Source organism: Rhinichthys klamathensis, unplaced genomic scaffold, assembly GCF_029890125.1.
Source record: "Rhinichthys klamathensis goyatoka isolate OS25496 unplaced genomic scaffold, OSU_Roscu_1.1 h1tg000419l_1, whole genome shotgun sequence".
In the NCBI taxonomy this organism is placed as follows: Eukaryota; Metazoa; Chordata; class Actinopteri; order Cypriniformes; family Leuciscidae; genus Rhinichthys; species Rhinichthys klamathensis.
The window spans coordinates 235,227-242,500 of NW_026606917.1; the positions used below are offsets into that span (position 1 = coordinate 235,227).

At 38.0% G+C, this 7,274-nt stretch overlaps 1 protein-coding gene across 2 annotated transcripts in view; it reads left to right on the forward strand.

Moving 5' to 3' along the window:
- The first annotated feature begins 5,326 nt into the window (after nt 1–5,326).
- Nucleotides 5,327–7,274, forward strand: part of znf512b (zinc finger protein 512B) — an 87,375-nt gene continuing 85,427 nt past the window's right edge. The window contains exon 1 of one of the 2 annotated variants that reach the window (XM_056235318.1): nt 5,327–6,273. The gene's annotated coding sequence lies outside the window, so the exon portion shown is untranslated. The remainder of the gene's footprint in view (nt 6,274–7,274) is intronic. The other variant, XM_056235319.1, reaches the window with a different exon arrangement.

Sequence of the window (7,274 nt, forward strand, 5' to 3'; positions counted from 1 at the left end):
CTAGAGTCAGACCTTAGTTTCAGTAGTCATGTCAAAGCAACTAAATCAGCATACTATCATCTCAAAAATATTGCAAGAATTAGATGCTTTGTTTCCAGTCAAGACTTAGAGAAACTTGTGCATGCTTTTATCACCAGCAGGGTGGATTATTGTAATGGACTCCTCACTGGCCTTCCTAAAAAGACCATAAGACAGTTGCAGCTCATACAGAACGTTGAGCAGAACCAGAAAATATGAACATATCACACCAGTCCTCAGGTCTTTACACTGGCTCCCAGTTACATTTAGGATTGATTTTAAAGTATTATTACTGGTATATACAGTAAATCATTAAATGGGCTAGGACCTCAATATATTGCAGATATGCTCACTGAATATAAACCCAACAGACCATTAGGATCACATCAGCTAGAAACACCAAGGGTTCACTCTAAGCATGGAGAGTCTGCTTTTAGCTATTATGCCAGCCGCAGCTGGAACCAGCTTCCAGAGGAGACCAGATGTGCTCCTACAGTAGTCACATTCAAATCCAGACTCAAAACACATCTGTTTAGCTATGCATTTACTGGATGAGCACTGTGAAGAAGAAGAAGAAGAAGTGCACTGTGCCACTGTTCGTCCGACTGTTTGTACTGTATATTATTTTGTTTTATTCTAAACTGTTTTAATTATTCTTATTTCTTTTGATTATTTTAATTTCTTCTATGTAAAGCACTTTGAATTACCATTGTGTATAAAATGTGCTATATGAATAAACTTGCCTTGCCTTGCACTTGACTTTTTATTAAAGCTGCTGTAGGTAGCTTTTGTAAAAAAATATTTTTTACATATTTGTTAAAACTGTCATTATGTCCTGACAGTAGAATATGAGACAGATAATCTGTGTAAAAATCAAGCTCTTCTGGCTCCTCCCAGTGGTCCTATTGCCATTTGCAGAAATACACGCTCCCGGTCAGAAACAACCAATCAGAGCCAGGCGGAATGTCTTAGCAGTGTCAATCACGCTCGTGTAAGCGCTGATCACACCCCTCTCTTGCACAGCGCGAGCCGTCGTTCAAACTCAAGATTGCCGGCGTGCTGCAGCTGTGCTTATGACGGAGAAACAACCTAAACTGCCAATTCTCGAGTGACACCTGCTCATAAAACAAAGAGGTAAAGGGAAAAAGACCGATGATGATAAACAAGCGAAAAAGAAATAATTACACAGAGCCCATTGACTCGGTGTCAAAACTCTAGCCGCATAACATGTAGATAAAATGTCACGCACTCTGCTAAGCAACAATTGAAACCTGCTAATTCACTGGCTTGTCATGTTGCTGAAATGATGCACTAGCACACCTTATCTAGCATTATATATCGTTATATTAACGTTATCTTACTAGCTATTTATAACTTATAGAAAGAGTGCAACGTTATAAAGTTACATGTATTGCAAAATACATAATGATTTGAGGACCAAGTTTGTAGTCAAAGTATGGCCAGGCCATAGTTAATGTAAAGCATATTGTTGACGTTTAGTCCCTATTAGTGAATGTGCCATATAACTTTTTATCCGCCGTCATCGGTGGCCCTGTTTACTAGCCTGCGCGTTCACGACGGGCTCCGCTGTGGAGGACGAGCTGTGGAGGGAGGGCTGTAGCGCAGCAGAGAGCAAGGGGGTGGGACCTGTAAGTTGTGCTTGTTCAAATTTTCAGGCTAAGTCAACGTTTTCTCAAAACTCCCTACTGCAGCTTTAAGTGCATCATATTTAAAGACACCTAATATAAGGTGTGACCGAAAAAATATATGAACATTATACAGACAGACAGAACAGGTCATGTGCCAGGTTCTTAGAAATTTGTTTTCATGTTTACTTTTATACCATTTTTGAGAAAAGTTTCAGTGTGTGACATGTGATGTAACCATTAAGGGAAAAGTAGTAACGTGTTTTTCTTTTCACATTAAATACACTTTAAATCTTCCTGTTTTTTCATCAGGAAGTGAACAGAGAGAAATAAATCCCATGAAGACTTGAAGGCAGCATAAATTCATGTATGCCTTGAAGTAATAACAATTAAGGATACTTTAAATAGGCATGTAATATGATCTCCTACAGGAAAAACATGTTTGAACAAGCTATTAGCAGGTTTAAGCTGGTCTATACGGTGTCCCAGCTTGGCCAAGCTGGTGTTCAGGTGGTTTAGCTGGTCAGTCACCATCCAAATGATCCTCTATAAAACCAGCAAACAAACCCCCGGATCGGCAGGGTCTACAAATGCTCTGTGCTATTTTAGCAAGGCTTTCCGTGTATGTTCTCTTTCATTATTCAGAACAGCGTCTGTGACGGGGCAAATTCAGAACTAGTCAGGCGCAGCGTGGACGCATATGTGTCTCTGTCAGAGAGCTTGTGACAGCAGCATTTATTTGAGATCCCTGAACTGCTATTGTGATATATGACTGCACTCTCCCCTGGGTTCTGTGCATGTTGAGCTCCACAGAACACATGTTACACACTCCATCTATTAAAGATGAAAGATCTGTGTGATCGATCATCACTGTATCGCACACACACACACCAGTCAGCCTTTACTGCATCTCTCAAGCCATCTTATTAATGATTTATGTCTTCTCGTGACTCTCTTCCTCTCCCCTGCAGCCACTGGGTCGTGACTCAAAGGTAAGTGGACACCTGATGGTAAACTGACCAGTAAGTGTTGAGAAATCTGCTTAATGGTGTTCAAGATCTATCACATTATTCTGCTTTGTCAGCAACACACAAATGTATATATCAGCAGATTTATGCGTTTTCAATCCGTATTCAACCATAACCATTCATTTCAGCTGCATTATATGATGGGAAAACGGAGATAAAAAGTAAGAGAGAAGTGGGGATTGTAAAACAGTAAATACATACTGTATATGTTTAAAATTATTATTAATATGATTTTTAAAGTAAAATACATTTGTAATAATACATTTAAAATAATGAATACATTAAAAGCATTTTGATATCAAAAATGAATTGAAATATGTATACGCATTAATAATATTAACTTTTTATATTACTCTTAATATTTTCATTAATAAAACGTTTAATAAAAATATTAAAATAAATAAAAAAATATTACATATTAAAACATTTAAATAAAATAAATAATAATTCTGTGAATTAAAACAAGCTAAATAACTAAGTGGGCCTTGTAAAGTTAAATTACATTGCACTTAATTGAGTGCTATATTAATGCATTTTTCAAAATGCTCACATTTCAAAGTCATTCAAATATTCATAATTGATGTAATTTAAAGAGTCACGCTTTTTTACCTTTTATTTTATTTATTTTTAAATATAGTTCATAATACTAACCACTGTACAATTACATTTTAATATATAAATGTATTTCAGTGTGGGAGGGGTGACATTCAGCGTGACTTTCATTTCAAAACTTTTGCCTTGGTCAAAAATAGTATTACCTAGCATTTAATATTGTATTTCTGTTTACTTTTTTTCACACAAAAAGTAGCTTGTGATCAAGCTATAAATGGTGGACCCCCTGAGGATCCCAGACGAAGATCCCTGGAAAGTAAACTGATATTGATAGATGAATCGCAGTCTCTATGCAAACTGGAGCGTCCAGCAAACCCAACGGAAACTGCTCTACCTTTGAACTAACAGCTCTTGATCAAACTAAAATAGCACGCACACTGCCAATCTCAGCAGCAGAAAGACATTTCTCTCCATGTCTTTTGTTATTTTTGGATTTCAATAGTGAGTTAGTCAGCGTTGGAGCAGTTTTTCACACAGCTTGCTTTACTTCATTTCATGGCAGTACAATACAGCTGGACTAACATACAGTATAACCACAGGGTTATGGGAATGTGTCCAAATGAGATGAACTGTCCATTATGTAAGAGTACTTTGTAACCCTGTTTGTAATTTCAGAGTAGGTCGGCCTTCATCAGTCGCTAACACAGGGTTCACATGCTTTTTATGGCCTCTGGTGGATATAATTCAAGGCTTTGCTAAACCGTTACATATGATTTCCTGTAGCTGAGTATCTCTAAACTGCTATGGTGAATTGTGCTGAAATGACTGATGTATTAATAACATACAAAAGCCAACAGGATTTATATGTACATTATTAAAGTCATGTGATTTATGGTTTGAGGGACAGGCCTGTCCAGCCCACAGACGTGTTAAGTGCTCATCGCCTGTTATCATCTGTCATAAACTCATATACTGTCAAATAATGCTGCACTACTGCTGACTAGTGGACACTTTTATGAGAATAAAACTTACACAGTAAAAAAAAAGAAGTTGCAGCATTACATTTTTAAGTACAATAAACTTGCATGTGTAAGTCATTTCAACTTAAATTACATTAAACTGACTTAAAAAAACGAGTTGAATCTTATATAACTTATAAACTTACTTAACTTATTTTGATTAGTTAAAGCAATGTAAAAACATACGTTGTCATAAATTATTGATCATATTTTTTTTACAGTGTATATGAGAGAAGGGAAAGAAGAAGCTAATGCTGTAAAACAGATAAGATAAGTAAACAGAGCATGTTATCATGCAGTCCAAGAGCTTGTCTGCCTAATTAAGACTTTCGGGTGTTTTTTCTCTCTCGAGGGGTTGACAGCCGTATAAAATCATAATTCGTTTGGAAATCTCAACAACAGCCTCGGAAAAGCAGTCATTTGCCTCCCCCTCCTGGTGGACGCAGTAATAGTAGTTAGTTACATTACGTCATAGTGTGAAGAGGGGAAAAAAGATGGGTCAAAGTCTCTATTACCCATTTTAAAGAGCCCGCGACGTAGGTGTGGAAAGTGAGACCGTTTCTGATTATTTAGAAACTATGAATAATTTGAGTAGCCTATATAGGCCTATAGGTAAAGTAAAAGAATTTGAGAAAAGTCGTATTTTGTTAGCCTATTATTTGGTAAATTGAATTAAAATATTACCATTTTCAATGCAAAAGTTCCATTTAATAACTGTGTAGACACAAATTATATTGGTTATGTTTTATTTTGGCAGAAACAAACAATAACGTAATATTTTTTAGAGATGCGATGTCATAAGAACATTCTAAGATTATTAGGCTATTTTTGTATTTTGGACTCCAAAATTCCAGATAATTACTGGTTAAGAAAATAATTTGGGAGCACTATGGGAAAATTAAAAAGTATGATTAAAAAATACAAATATTTTATCCAAAGAAGACGACGTCGTAACGGTAGGCCTATGCATATTCTCATAATATTGCCTTAGAAACTACGTCATCTTTATGAAAACCGACTACGTCATAATGTTTAGACCATTATCAAATGATGTGTGCGATATAAAGCTACATTGTAGCCGAAGCCTTTTCGTCATAACTGAGCGGCATGACGTCGAGCCGCATCAAACGCTTCCATTCAGGCAGGGGCTTTATTATGCAGAAATACCAAAATGATTGGCCTAATATCAAAATTGAGTGATCATAAATAATAACGCGAGAGTTTGCAAGTTCCCTGCCGACTGTAGTCACAACTGTCAAAGGCAGCAGCGGCGGCGGATACGCGCGTGACCCAGCACCCATTGCCTACTGTTACTGTACACGGTCGCGGAGATAATATCCCTATCAAACAAATACACGGAATAATCCCGAGGTAAGGAAAGGAATCGCGGGGCTGCGGCGAAACTGCGCGACGCTGTGCCTTCTTCTTCCCCTCCGCTGTTCTTTCCGTCGCGTTCACTTCTTCCACCCTCGATTATACTGCACTAAACATATCCCCGTGCCTCCTTTAGCAACAGCGCGAGGTTTTTTTTTTTTTTTTTTTACTCCTCCTTCGTATTAAAGTCGCCATTTTGCTTCACTGCCTATGAAAGCTTCTTGTATTTTCATATTTTTGCCGGCGTTTCTGCGTATTTGTGCGCGTGCTTTTGAGTTGGATTTTCATACGAGAGAGCTCGTGGATTACATATTAATGAAGAGGGGCGCCGAGTGCAGTCTGGAAACACGGTGAAAGTGTTCGGCTTGTTGGCATTTGCATCAGCTTGCTCTTTTTTTCTTCTTCCTCCACCTTCTTCTTCTTCTTCATCATCATCATCTCCCTCCTCGGACACGCACAGCGGGGGCTGTGAGTGTGGCTACCGACCGTAACGCCCGTCTGTCCGTGACCCCCCGCGCGCCAGGTGTGTTTGCCATGTAAAGTCAAGCGGCGCTACGCGAGAGAAAAGGCTACAGCCTGACCCCACGTGGGTGACCCGCTCACCCGCTCACCCGCCAGTGTCGGGTGGCTTTCCAGGTAGGTGTGGTCTTCCAGAAGTCGATTATCTGTCAATAATACTGCCAATAAAGGCATAAGCTCGTCTTTAGTTGTAAAGTAGCGTGGTTTAATGTGTTACAAAGTATTAAAGCTGTTTTGGGGGAATTAAATATACAAGAGTAATGTGTTGTGGTTGTTATGTATGAACTGTCAGGTATACAAACACTCACACATTGTTTGAGCACTTAGAAAGACTTATGTGGGTCATCCTTACTGTAGTAGGCCTACCTTTTCATGTCCCTGTAATATGTCCTAGTATATTGGGTTGAATATTACATTTTCAGAATTCAAAAACAGATTCGTTCCTTAATGACATCGTCCTCCAGAAAGTGACATCATGTGAAAACAACAAAACATTGATTTGTAAATGTATAAAATATTAGCAGTGAACTGTGTGATGTTGTGGTATTAGTAAAACATCTCACCCTGACAGAAAACTGCTTATAATAGGAATATATAAAAATCAAAATGAACTTCAAGTTGACATCATCATGTAAGCCTGATCAGTTCCTCAATAAGCAATATTAAACTTATTCTGTTAAGTGTCATATACTCTTAATTTTTCCTGCCATTGTGTAAATTATGAAGTTGTAATTAATAACATTTAAGTGCTTGAGCCTGACCAGAGCATTTCAGGAAGTTTGGGTTTTTCTTTATAGAAATACTTCATTAAATTACTACTTACTCATATGTATTCTTCAAAAGTTCGACATATAGGCACTGCAGGAAGGAGCCGTGTGTGTTTCTCTGATTGTGTAGGCATACATCCATCCACAGCCTTTCTAAAGTGTGTGATAAATTCCCCAAATACCATAGCACTTAGTCCTACCAGCTGCTTTTCCTATTACCTTATTGCTCTCTTCCTTTCTGGAACAAACTTCTGGCTCACAAATGAGCTTCAGACTCTGGGCCATAAATAATTTGGTCTAATGATCTTCAGCACTTGAAGATCCATCGTTCTTCTATGTGGGTTACTGTAG